This window comes from Somniosus microcephalus, chromosome 32 (genome assembly GCF_052327205.1).
Source record: "Somniosus microcephalus isolate GS21.2 chromosome 32, FLI_Smic_1.0, whole genome shotgun sequence".
NCBI lineage: Eukaryota > Metazoa > Chordata > Chondrichthyes > Squaliformes > Somniosidae > Somniosus > Somniosus microcephalus.
The window spans coordinates 11,996,628-12,011,307 of NC_141018.1; positions in this window are offsets into that span (position 1 = coordinate 11,996,628).

Genomic DNA, 14,680 nt, shown 5'->3' on the forward strand with positions numbered 1-14,680 from the left:
CACACCCAATGGGGAGAAAGGGGGCGGTGCACTGTAATGATATCAGCAAATAGTGATGCTATTTGCCTGTTTGATTATCATGCCTTACCAGCATAGTTGCATGTATTGATTACTTATGCCTGACCAGCAGAGGTCATGTGAGAGACAAGCAGTTTGGTTTAGTTTCAGTTTCATTCTAGATGCATCACTAGCAGGGTGTCTCCTGAAATGCTGTATAAAGAGTTGAACAGACTTTAGATTAAAACTCATTCTCTTTCATAAATGTCTCGTCATTGAACCCACAAAGAAATCAATACATGGTGTCAGAAGTGATTGAAAGAGATGAAGAGAAAAATCTGAAGTTAAATCAGCTCTCCACAAATTAGCAAGCCAAAAGAGAACATCGTTACTTACCATTGGAGAATAGCTAACGAAGTGAAAAAATGGAAGGTTTACACCCACCGGCGACGCTTCAGTTGACAGGTAATGTGGCTGAAAATTGGAGGCGGTTCAAACAACGTTTGGGGTTGTATTTATCAGCAATCGGAGCTGACGAGAAAAGTAATGAAAGGAAATCGTCACTGTTCTTACATGTCGTGGGTGATGAAGCGCTGGAGGTGTATAACAGCTTCACATTCGCTGCTGATGGGTACAAAATGAAGCTAGATAAAATAATGGAACAGTTTGAGGCCTACTGCATACCTAAACGTAATGTGACGTTTGAGAGGCACAGATTGTTCACATGTGTACAGAAAACGGGTGAGACTATTGATCAGTATGTGACTGAACTGAGAAACAGAAGCAAATCGTGTGAATTTGGGGGACTGACAGACTCGCTGATAAAAGACAGACTGGTGTGTGGTATTCCAGATAATGGTCTAAGGGAAAGACTGCTAAGAGAGCAAAATCTAGACCTGGGAAAAGCCATAGCACTGTGTAGGGCTACAGAGACTGTGAAGTTGCAGGCAAAGGAGCTGTTCAGTGACAATAGCTGCAACGTGGATGCAGTGAGAAAGAACGGATACAAACCGTTTAACAAAACGAGCGCCAATGTGAAAAAAGAGGCGTTGCCAGCGAACGAAAATGAAAGGGACAATCGAAAGTCATGTAGTCGATGCGGTACACAGCATCCACCAAAAAAGTGTCCAGCATATGGTAAAAAATGCAATAGTTGCAACAAAAACAACCATTATGCCCTTTGCTGCAAGAACCAAGCGCAACAAAGCAAGGTCCATACAGTAGATGAGAGCGAGATAGAGGAGTTCTATGTAGATGTTGTGTCTGAAAACAAAAAAGAAGAAAGAGACTGGATGTTGACACTAAAAGTGAATGACATACACATTCCATTTAAATTGGATACTGGAGCACAAGTTAATGTGATATCAGAGACTGATTTTAAGAAAATTAGACCCAGACCAAAGATACCATGGAATCAAAGTGAAAGTGACAGGATACTCAGGTACTGAAATACCAGTGGAAGGAAGATGCATTGTCAAAGTAACACACAAGGACAGAGAGCACACGCTAGCATTAATCGTGGTGCCAAAGGATGTGCAGGCCATACTAGGTTTAAAAGCCTGTGAGAGACTGAACCTGGTAAAGAGAGTCCTCGTTGTGGAAAGCGAAGGAGAGACAGTCTATGATGAATTGAATGTTGCGTACACACCGGGTAAGCTGATGTATACAGCAGACACGTTGTCCAGAGCTGTTGACCCAGGAGAGCCCGCAAACACAGTGAAAAGACTGATGTACAAGGCAAAAAACAGTGGAACTGACTTCTACCAAAGCATGCTTGTATACCGCACAACGCCGCTCGAGTGTGGTAAGTCACCAGCCCAACTCCTGATGGGACGTCGGCTAAGGTCAAACCTACCCACCCCAGAGAACCTCCTGAAAACAAAAGAGGGGGAGAAAGTGAGGAAGTTCAAAGAACAACAGAAAGAAAAGCAAAAGTACTACTATGACAGAGGAACACAAAACCTACCTGAACTCCACACTGGTGACCAAGTAAGGTTGAAAGACAAAACAAACACATGGACTCAGAAGGGAACTGTCCTGAGTGAAGTTCAACCAAGATCATACACCATTCAGACAGATGAGGGTGCTGTTCTGCGAAGAAATTGTCGAGATCTTCTCATGGGACCAGCCACAGCAAGTCAAAAGACTGATACTGTTGAACAACCTGAGCACACAGCTGAGCAAACATCATCTGAGGCAACAACTCAGATTCAAGGACAATCAATCAGAAAATCCTCAAGACACGTGAAGCCTCCTGAGAGACTCATTGAGCAAATTTAAGGACTATTGTTATAGAAGGAAGTAATGTTATCTTATTCTTTCTTCAAGTTCTAGTGTATTGACATATTTCATGTGAACACACAAAGCAAGGTTAAAAAACCTTGATCATGATAATGATAATGTAAGTTCATTAAGTGTTACAGTTAAAATGCAGATTAATACAAAGAAAACATGTTGTTAGTTAAAAGTAAAATACTTTTGTTTTAAGAAAAGGAGATGTAATGATATCAGCAAATAGTGATGTTATTTGCCTGTTTGATTATCATGCCTTACCAGCATAGTTGCATGTATTGACTACTTATGCCTGACCAGCAGAGGTCATGTGAGAGACAAGCAGTTTGGTTTAGTTTCAGTTTCGTTCTAGATGCATCACTAGCAGGGTGTCTCCTGAAATGCTGTAGAAAGAGTTGAACAGACTTTAGATTAAAACTCATTCTCTTTCATAAATGTCTCGTCATTGAACCCACAAAGAAATCAATACATGCACTATATACAATACAAGGTAAAATCACAGGAGCAGGCAATACAAACACAGGAGCAGGCAATACAATATATGTAGTTAAATACAGAGTCTGATGAATGACATATTTCATCACACACACCAAGGTCCCTCTGATCCTCTGTCCTTCCTAGGGTCCTACCATGTGTTAAGGATTGCATGCTTTGAACTGTGCAGGAGATACCTGGAATGGTTGGGTACCATTTCTGTGCCAGATTCCTTTGCATGCCATTTTCTTCTCCATCTGGTCCCAGGTTCTGCAGGGAGTTCAGACTCTATTGACCCTCCTTACCACCTGCTGCCATAAATGGTGCCGTGTCATTCGCTGGTGAGGGTGCCCTGAAGTACCCAGTTGGACAACTCTCCTCACACCCACCTCATGCAGCTACATGACCATTTAACCATTGCTGAAACAGGGGCTGGGATGCTGTACCACTCATACAATCATAGAATCATAGAGCACGGAAGGAGGTCATTCAGCCCATCGTGTCAGTGCCGGCTCTTTGAAAGAGCTCTCCACCTAGCCCTTTTGGGCACTAATAGGAATGTTTTAAAAGATTTTGAATTTTTAAAAAAAATTGCTAAGGAACTGACTACTGAATCCCAATCCAACTAGAAAATAGTTTTGTATATTTTTTGTCATTTTCAGTTATTTAAAATTGGGTTACTCACAGGTGGTGAATTGACACTGTGATTAAAAATGCTTATTTTTTGTGATTAAACCCATTTTCAGCTGTATTAATGAAACTGCACAAAGTTACCATTGTCTATTCGCTTCCAATTGGTGTGGGAAGGTGGGGCACCATGAAGATGGACATGTCAGGCAACCAATGGTGGGGGTTTAGGGGTGGGACACCATGAAGATGGACATGTCAGGCAACCAATCGTGGGGGTTTAGGGGTGGGGCACCATGAAGATGGACATGTCAGGCAACCAATGGCGGGAGTGTGGGGGGCGGGGTGGTTGGGGCAGCAGGTCATGTGATGACACCTTCAGGAATATATCCAACCAGAGTTGGCAACCCGACACTGGGCCAATGTTTCCGCCTCCATTTCCCAGCAGGCATTGAGGTCTGTTGGGGTTGTCTAGGGCCCAGACAGAGTAAGGACTATGAAGACCGCTCCTCAACAGGACTGCCCAATCAGGGAATGGCCCTTTGATTTCCACATGGTGGCATGTGTGGAGAAGGAAGAGTGTGCAGGACACTGCGTTTGCCATGTAGAACTATGCGTGTTTCAGTCACATCCATCCTCCGGGCAAGAACACCAAGCAGTGACTGACAAGTGAGGAAAGAGCAGTGCTGCAGTAGTGTTGATCAAAAAGAAAAACAAAGAAGGCCCTGAAGAAGTTGGAGACATGCGGTCATTCATCAGATGAAAGCTTTTTCATGGTTTCTATTCAGGAATATCCGAGAGGTGTTAGAAGAAGTCTCCCCAGATATGAGACCAGTTTCAATTCTTAGATGGATGCGGGCTTTGTAGAGAGTTAACAGTATCATTGTTTGGCACAAAAGAGGAAATTTTGCTTCTTGGAGAATGTCATAAGATCTCGGCAAAATGTGCAAATATATCCAGATCACAACTGCTTCTCTTTATTCAGGAGATCCAGTGCAATCAGAGAATCTTACAGTACAGAGGGAGGCCATTCGACCCATCATGCCAGTGTCGGCTCTTTTGAAAGAGCTCTCCAATTAGTGCCACTCCCCCGCTCTTTCCCCATAGCCCTGCAAATGTTTTCCTTTTCACGTATTTATCCAATTCCCTTTTGAAAGCTATTATTGAATCTGCTTCCATCATCCTTTCAGGCAGGTCATTGAATATATTTAAGGTGGAGATAGACAGATTTTTGAACGATAAGGGAGTCGAGGGTTATGGGGAGCGGGCAGGGAAGTGGAGTTGAGGCCAAGATCAGATCAGCCATGATCTTATTGAATGGCGGAGCAGGCTCGAAGGACCAAATGACCTACTCCTGCTCCTACGTCTTATGTTCTTATGTTCCACATCATCACAACCCACTGCATAAAAACATTCCTCCTCATTTCCCCTCTTACCTTAAATCTGTGTCCTCTGGTTACCGACCCTTATGCCAGTGGAAACAGTTTCTCCTTATTTACTCTGTCAAAACCCTTCATGATTTTGAACACCTCTATTAAATCTCCATTTAACCTTCTCTGCTCTAAGGAGAACAACCTCAGCATCTCAAGTCTCTCCACATAACTGAAGTCCCTCATCCCTGGTACCATTCTAGTAAAAATAACAACAGAAAATGCTGGAAAAACTCAGCAGGTCAGGCAACATCCGTGGAGAGAAATTTGAGTTGACGTTTCGGGTCGAACCCTTCATATTTTGCTGCCATTCTAGTAAATCTCCTCTGCACCCTCTCCAAGGCCTTGACATCCTTCTTAAAGTGCGGTGCCCAGAATTGAACACAATACTCCAGCGGGAGTCTAGCCAGTGATTTATAAAAGAATAGCGTAACTTCCTGGCTTTTGTACTCTGTGCCTCTATTTATAAAGCCCATGATCCCATGTGTTTTTTTAACGGCCCTATCAACGTCCACCCCCAGGTCAGTCTAAGAGTTTTCACACCATTTCCTTTTACAAATTGTAAATTTTGTGCTTTCTTATTTAAAATCACCAGAGAATTCAGGGGATTGTTATATCTATATTTCTCAAGGGTGTTTATTCTTCTGAATGGGATCCTAGAGACAGCTTAAAGGATGCTGCGTGTAAGTCCTATCCGATTAGATCCCTGCCATTCAGTGTGAAATCAGAGGTTGTTCATGGAAACGTCTAATGTCCGAAATTAACATGTTTGCGTCGTAATTTAGAGTCAATGGCTGGTCAGATTGCATGAAACAAGCCAGGTAATATGTTTGGGAACAATCTAATGTATCTGGGGGTACAGAAGTGTTGAAACAGCAAAGGGTTTAGAGTGTAGTGACCTGCTCATTGTATGACATTTTCATGAAGACATAAATCTTAGAATCTGACCTGTTTGTCAAATGACAAACTATTGTTGCTTTTCTCATGATTCATTGACAGCCCTGCAAAGAAATTAAGAGCACAAGACGGGATTGTAGTCCTGGAATTTAAAAGGTTAAGGGGTGATTTGATCGAAGTTTTCAAGATATTAAGGTAGATAGAGAGAAACTATTTCCGCTGGTTGGGGAGTTTAAGACGAGGGGGCAGAGTCTAAAAATTAGAGCCAGACCTTTCAGGAGTGAAATTAGAAAACACTTCTACACACAAAAGGTGGTAGAAGTTAGGAACTCACTTCTGCAAACAGCAACTGATGCTAGGGGTCAATTGTTAATTTTAAATATGAGATTGATAGATTTTTGTCAACCAAAGGTATTAAGGGATATGGGCCAAAGGTGGGTATATGGAGTTAGGTGATAGATCAGCCATGATCTCATTGAATGACAGAACAGGTTCGAGGGGTTATGTTCCTATGTTCCTATGGGAGATTGTGGTGCGAGAGTGGGGCAGTGGGATTTGTTATGGATTGCTCCAGCAAACAGTTGGCACAGATATGATGGGCTGAATGGCCTCCTTCTGTGCTCTAAACCTCTGGGGATAACAAAGAAGATATTTCAGTATCCACCAATGCTGCTTTGATTTTTTGTGACATTGCTCTGATGCAAGAACTCCCCCTTCGAAGCTGTAGTGTGTAGTACACTGAGATGGATGACTTGAAGCAGTCTGCATTTGGCTTGTGTGAAGCTAGTTTCGGGAGTGATATTTTCCATCCTTTTGGAAGGCTGGAGATGTAGTGGTAATCCTAAATACTGTCATGATTTTTGAGCTCGCTGGATACTTTTTCTGCGCAGTGGGAAAGAGATTTGCAAAGTGCAGGTCCACTTTTGCTATGAAGTGAAATGTGACCTCAAGGTAATCAAGGAAGTAATGTGCCTGGATGAATAAGAAACCCCATTTACCATCAATATATCCACTGGAAACAGTAACTCTGAGCCTCTCCAGCTGGCAGACAAATAATGCTCTGACAGAAGATACATTTCAGGCTTCAAAAATGAATCACATTTATTAAGGAGTAAAATTAAACAGAAGCACAAGCAAACACAGCTGCCAAAATTGTTTAAAATATTAAAAACACAGGGGTCACTTTCTGAAACTTTGTGGCCAGTACAGGTCAGAGGCAGGATGACAATACTATACCAGTGATTTACCATTTACACTCACCAATAGCCCCTATAGATTACCCCTATAGAGCGTTTTATCATTTGAAATAAGATAGGCTTTGATCCATCACACTCACGGCAGAGTCAATTGTTAGACCCCAGGTGCTCTTAGTTCTAGAAGTCAAAAAGCTAAAGGTACAGATTTTGATTTGTAAGGGATAGCATCCCATTGCGGGACCTGATACGAGACTATTTGTGTGAGAACAGTGTCACAAGATCCTAAACTGTATAATAGCACATCCAGGGTGATCTTGTAAGTGACCTTTTTGTGTTACAATCATTTGATGGAAGATGTGAGTGTGACAAGGCTTGAATAGACTTGAATTCATATTTTTAAACGTAATTCCATTTTGACACCTTGAAGTTTTCGTTCTGCTGAATAGTTATTGCAAAGATCAATGTGCAGAGAAAGTTCTAATCTGTACAAACTGTGTGCTAGACATAGCCTACAATCATTAGAAAACAGCCAATGTGACGGCAAAGAGGTCATGGCTTCCCTTAGCCTGGACCTTCTCAGCTCCTTAGTATTGGATGTTCGCCCTGGGACAGAGCTGCTGCATTGCTTCAAACATTCCCATTCAAAGTCAGACTTTTAGTCAAAACATTCTAGCCCACGTGATGCTGTGTTTTCCCACGATTGATATCAATTGACCCCCAACATTCACAGCCTTTTGGGGTAGAGATCTCCAGATTTCCACTACCTTTTGTCTGAAGAAGTGCTTTCTCACATCACCCCCAAATGGCCTCGCTCTAAACACCTCGATTAGATCACCCCTCAATCTTCTATACGCAATGGAATACAAGCCTAGTTTATGCAACCTGTCCTCATAATTTATCCCTTTTAGCCCCGGTATCATTCTGGTGAATCTGCGCTGCACCGTCTCCCACCCCCCTCCCGGCCACAAGACTAATATAACCTTGCTGAGGTGCGGGGCCCAGAACTGAACAGCGTACTCCAGATAAAGTCAGGCCAAGGCTCCATACAGCTATAGCATAACGTCCACCCCTTTGTATTCCAGCCCCCTTGAGGTAAAGGCCAACATCCCATGAGCCTTTTTGTTTGCCTTTTGTTCTTGTTTACTAGCTTTAAGTGATTTGTGTACAGTGACACCCAAATCCCTTTGCTCCTCCACAGTTCCAAGTCTTGCACCATTTAGAAAATACTGTGGCGACACGCCACCACTGGACACAATCCGCTCACGGCGGTACGGACAGTTTAAGCAGACGCCCCCAACTGGGGGCCCTTTCCTCCAGCAACTTGTTTCCCACAGGGACAGGCTGCCGGGAGCACTTCCTGTCTGGGGAGTATTTAAGTCAGGCGCGGGCTCTTCCAGTTCCTCTTTTGCCATGAGGCTGAAATAAAAAGCTGTTCTGATTTACTAGCTCTGGTCTCGACTCCCACGTTTGCCGCGGTATCTCAACACTGGTGACCCCGACACTCAGGACGAATCCTAAGCTAGCATGGCGGATACAAACGCAGTCACGGTTAAATTACCAGACTTTTGGGAAAACTTGGCCGAAGCCTGGTTCGTTCAAGCCGAGTCCAGATTCCAGCTGAAAGGCATCACAGGTGACACCACGAAGTATGACTACCTCGTCTCCTCGCTCATGTACGCTACCGTCCCCAAAGTTTGGGCAGCGCTGCAGGACCCACCACAGACTGGCAAGTACGAACATCTGAAGGCTGCGCTCCTTAAAAAATTTCAAACGTCCTCTTACCAGCGCCACTGCCAACTCCTTGACCTCCCCGGTCTCGGTGACGCTTCACCATCAGATCTGCTTTCCCACATGCTGTCCCTCGCGGACGACAAGCCCCCCGGCGCCCTCTTTCGCACGCTTTTCATTCGGCAGCTTCCCGCCAGCATCCGCCCGCTCATTGTGGAGTCCGGCTCCACGGACCTGAATGACATAGCAGAAAAGGCCGACTGGCTGCTCTCTGCACAGTCCGCGCGCGACGTCACGCCCGACCTCGCGGCAACGACCACGCGGTCTCCCCGGCCCACCAGGCCCGCCCGCCCTACCACTCCGGGCCACTGTTACTACCACACCCGCTTTGGCACTAAGGCCCAACGCTGCACGCCACCGTGTACCTTCAATTCCACCCCCGCACCGGCCCCCGCGATGGCCGTGGGGCAAAAGGGGCCTCTACTGTACGTCACTGACGACAGAACCAACCGCCGATTTCTGTGCGACACAGGGGCCCAGCACAGCATCACCCCCGCCTCCACCCTCGAAATCCAACGCGGCACACGAGGTATCACGCTGGCCGCCGCCAATGGCTCGGACATCCGCACATATGGCACCCGCATGGTCAAGCTCGACCTCACGGGCCGCCGCTACCGCTGGGAGTTCCTCACCGCCGAGGTCCTCTGCCCACTCATCGGTGCCGACTTCCTATGTGCCCACGGCCTCCTTGTCGACATTCTGAGGCACCACCTCGTTGACGCCAACACTATGGCCACCATCCCCGGCGCCTTTACCCCGGACCGTTCGGCCGGCCTGACGACCTACTGCCTCGCCAGGGCCGTGGACGACTACTCGGCACTCCTAGCCGAGTTTCCTGCCCTCACCAACCCGACCTTTTCGGCCAAAGCCGCCAAACACGGGGTGGAACACTATATCCCCACCACCGGCCCTCCAGTTTCTGCCCACGCCCGCAGGCTCAACCCGGCCAAGCTGGAAATCGCACGGGCCGAGTTCGCCACCATGGAACAACACGGCATCATCCGCCGCTCCAGCAGCTCCTGGGCCTCGCCCCTCCACATCGCCCCTAAGCCCGGCGGAGGCTGGCGCCCTTGTGGGGACTACCGCCGCCTTAACGACGCCACCACCCCCGACCGATACCCGGTGCCTCACATCCAGGACTTCTCGGCCCGACTGGCCGGATGAACTGTCTTTTCCAAAGTCGACCTGGTGCGCGGTTACCACCAAGTCCCTGTACACCCCGCGGACATCCCCAAAATGGCCGTCATCACCCCATTCGGCCTGTTCGAGTTCCTGAGGATGCCCTTCGGCCTCAAGAATGCAGCCCAGGCTTTCCAGCGCCTTATGGACTCGGTCCTGCGGGACCTGAACTTCCTATTCGTCTATCTAGATGACATTCTCGTGGCCAGCTCCTCCAAACAGGAACACCTCGAACACCTTCGCGTCCTGTTCGGGCGCCTAGCCCAACACGGGCTCATCCTCAGCCCGGCGAAGTGCCAATTCGGCCTAACCGAGATCGATTTTCTCGGTCACCACATCACTCCTGCTGGGGCCGTCCCCCTGCCCAACAAGGTGCAGGCCGTCCAGCAGTTCCCCCGCCCCACAACCATCAAGGGCCTCCAGGAGTTCCTCGGGATGGTGAACTTCTACAACAGGTTCATCCCCAGAGCTGCAGCCCTCATGAAGCCCCTATACGACTCCCTCCGCGGTAAATCCGGCAAGATGGCCGTAGCCTGGACCACTGACACGTCAGCCGCCTTCGATGCCACCAAAAACGCGCTCGCCGACGCCACTCTGCTCGCACACCCAAGGGCCGACGCCCGGGTCGTGCTCACCACCGACGCCTCCGACCACGCGGTCGGGGCCGTGTTCGAGCAGTGGGTTAATGGCGCGTGGCAGCCACTTGCCTTCTACAGCCGCCAACTGCGCCCCCCGGAGGTCAAATACTCCACTTTCGACCGCGAGCTTCTCGCGCTCCACCTGTCGGTCCGCCATTTCAGGTTCCTCCTGGAAGGCCGCCCCTTCACCGCATATGTGGACCACAAGCCACTCACATACGCGATGGCCAAGCACACCGAACCCTGGTCCGCTCGGCAGCAACGCCAGCTCGCGGCCGTGTCCGAGTTTACCACGGACATCCAGCACGTCTCCGGTAGAGACAACGTTGTCGCCGACTGCCTTTCCCATCCCGCCATCTGCGCGAATCACCTCGCGGTCGACTACACGCAACTAGCAGCGGCCCAGCTCACGGACCCAGACCTCCTCTCGGCGGCTACCAGCCTGCCAGGGCTACGCCTAGCCAAGGTCGCGCACGGGCCCGAAGCCACGGCAGTTACTTGCGACATCACACTCAGCCAACCCAGGCCGGTCGTCCCTGAAACCTGGCGCCGCCGCGTCTTCAACGCGCTCCACGGGCTCTCCCACCCGGGTTCCCGCGCGTCCGTCAAACTCCTCTCCCAGCGTTTCGTCTGGCGCGGCCTCAGCAGAGATGTTCGGACTTGGGCCACCTCCTGCCTCGCCTGCCAACGGGCTAAGGCATACAAAAGCACCCCTGGGAGACTTCGAGGTACCCAGCCGCCGCTTCGACCACGTACACGTCGACATCGTCGGGCCCCTGCCGCCATCGCAAGGCCAGACTTATCTCCTCACGATGGTCGACCGCTACACACGCTGGCCTGAGGCAGTGCCGCTGACCTCCACCACCACAGCCGACATCGCCAGGGCGTTCGTTAACACCTGGGTAGCGAGGTTCGGCGTACCGGCCGATATAACCTCCGACAGAGGCGCCCAGTTCACCTCCGAACTCTGGACGGCCACAGCACGCAACCTCGGTGTGACGCTCCACCAAACCACGGCGTACCACCCGCAGGCCAACGGGCTTTGTGAATGCTTCCACCGGTCACTCAAGGCCTCACTCCGCGCCAGCCTGCAGGACAGTACCTGGACTGACCGCCTACCGTGGGTACTACTAGGCCTACGCACCGCGGTCAAAGAAGACCTCCAGTCCTCGGCAGCGGAGTTAGTCTACGGACAACCGCTGCGCGTCCCAGGCGAATTCCTTCCGGAGGCTACCACGCCTTGGTCGGCCGACCAGCAGCGGCTCAACTTTTTCTCTTCCGCTCAGCAGTTCGCCCCACTTCCGGTCAACCGACACGGCGAACTCGCACCTCACGTTCCGCCAAATTTACAGCAGGCGCGCTTCGTCTTCGTGCGACACGACGTGCACCGCGGACCCCTGCGACCCCCGTACGACGGACCGTACGAAGTACTACAAACCGGGGATAAGGTCTTCAAGCTGCGACTCGGCGACAGGGTCGAGACAGTCTCCATCGACCGGCTCAAACCAGCACACACAGAACCAGGGGAACAGGTCCCCGTGGCCCGGCCTCCAACTAGAGGCCGTCCCGCCAGCAAGCCAGCACAGCCGGCGGCGAACCGCCAGGCCCCGACAACTAGACCGGCGATCACGCAGAGCCGCTGCGGCAGAACCATCAGACCACTGTCACGACTCGTCCACTCCTCCTAAGCGGATTCTGCGGGGAGCTCTGTGGCGACACGCCACCACTGGACACAATCCGCTCACGGCGGTACGGACAGTTTAAGCAGACGCCCCCAACCGGGGGCCCTTTCCTCCAACAACTTGTTTCCCACAGGGACAGGCTGCCGGGAGCACTTCCTGTCTGGGGAGTATTTAAGTCAGGCGCGGGCTCTTCCAGTTCCTGTTTTGCCATGAGGCTGAAATAAAAAGCTGTTCTGATTTACTAGCTCTGGTCTCGACTCCCACGTTTGCCGCGGTATCTCAACAATACTCTGATTTGTCTTTCTCAGATTAGAAGCGGATGACCTCACACTTCTTCACACTGAACTCCATCTGCCACAGTTTTTCCCACTCACTTAATCTGTTTATGTCCCTTTGTAATTTCATGCTCCTGCAATTTGCTTTAATCAATGTAATCCATTCTTCCTGTGGGCAAGTCACGCAGTGGGCTATCATTGACAGCACATGTACCATCAGCTTATTTAGAAGCCAGGTAAATCTTCATTGTTCATTTGAGGGAAAGGTAGTACATTGCAAATCAAAGCTGATGAACTGGCCATAGTATTGGGATACACAGCTAAGTTTTGAGAGACCATTAGGCCAACAGATCTTGGTTTCCACACTTAATTCCTGTCCATTGACCTTAGATTGAAAGTGCACATGTCGATGCCTGGTTAGAACAGGACAGGGATTGGGATCAGGATCAGGATCTAGATCAGGATCAGGCTTGGCGCCGTCCACTGAAGTGATTGACCACCAGTGTTGTGTCTCCTTGTGTTCTTATTACTATATATAATACAGACACTTTTAACTCATTTTAGTTTACAGCTTTTACTCAGTGCTTTCATGATGTTGCTGCCGCATGGTGCGGAGTGATACAAGATGTCCGACCTTACACTGTGCACTGCCTGACACAGTGTGCCACATAGCAGTATAAATGTACTACTCAAAGTAGTTCCATATAACAATGTAACAAGTAGTTCCATTTAACGATGTGATAATATAACGATGTAACATCCCTCTTTCTCAAAACACTAAAACATGACATTTAATTTAGTTTAGAAAAATATTATATCTAAACTATTATTATCAAATACAAAGAATCGTGAGTTTTCTTTTCTTATTCGCGATATCGCTCAGGTGGTTGGATGTTGTCCCTCCATCTTGTGGATTTGGTGGTGACCACTCCTCTCTGCGGTGTTTTGGTGTGTTCCGCTCTTGTTGTTGTTGTTGCTGTCACACTTGGAGTTGGAGTGTGCGTGCTCGTGGTTGTTTGATTTGTGGTGCTTGTTTCTGGCATTGTACTGCTTGTGGTAGCTGGTGTTGTCAATGTTTCTGGTGTTGTACTGCTTGTAGTAGCTGGTGTTGTCAATGTTTCTGGCGTTGTACTGCTTGTAGTAGCTGGTGTTGTCAATGTTTCTGGCGTTGTACTGCTTGTAGTAGCTGGTGTTGTCAATGTTGCTGATGTTGTCTGCTGCCTAACCAGTTCAGGTGAAGGTCTGATGTGGAGTCTGTTCCGTCTGTATTGGTTACCAGGTTCGGTCTCTACGAAGTAGGATCTTGGAGTATCAGCTTTTCCAGTGACCTTGGCTGGATTCCAGGTTTTCAACACCGGGTCTTGCACATGCACTGATTGCCCATTCAGCAATTCTGGTAGCATCTTTGCATGTTTGTCATAATATTTGCTCCCTACGACTTGTGCTTCTGCCAGCTTCTGTCTGAGATCCTCCTGGTCCTGGGGAGGATGTATTTTTTCTGGTAGGGTAGTCTTAAACTTCCTCCCATTCAGCAATTCCGCAGGTGATTTCATGTCTGCTTTCAGTGGTGTTGATCTGAGTGATAGGAAGGCAAGGTCTTGGTCTTCCCCCATCTCACTGCTTTTGATGAGAGTTCTCTTGACAGTCTGGATCTGTCTTTCGATGAACCCGTGTCCCCTTGGGAAACGTGGGGATGAGGTTACTATTTTGAACCCATACTTTTCTGCCAGAGCTCTGAATTCACTCGATGTGAACTGGGTTCCATTGTCACAGATTACCTTTTCCGGGATTCCTTGTTCAGCAAACAAGCTCTTTGCAATTCTGGTGGTAGTTGTGGCTCTCAGATCTTTCATCCTTCTCACAAAAGGAAACTTGGAATAGTAATCTGCCACTATGAGATACCATTCTTGATTGCACATGAAGAGATCTGCCCCAACGGTGTGCCATGGTCTTGACGGTATTTCACTAGGTATCATCTCCTCTTTCTGTTGTGCATTTCTGTATTTCTGGCATGTACCACATGCAGAAACCATCTGTTCGATATTTTTGTACATGCCTATCCAGTATACAGCTGATCTGGCTCTCAGCTTGCATTTCTCCATTCCCATGTGGCCTTCGTGTATTAGATGGAGAAGTTCTGTCTGCATCGTCTTTGGCACGATGATCCTCGATCCAGCAAGGAGAATACCGTCTTCTACTGCAATA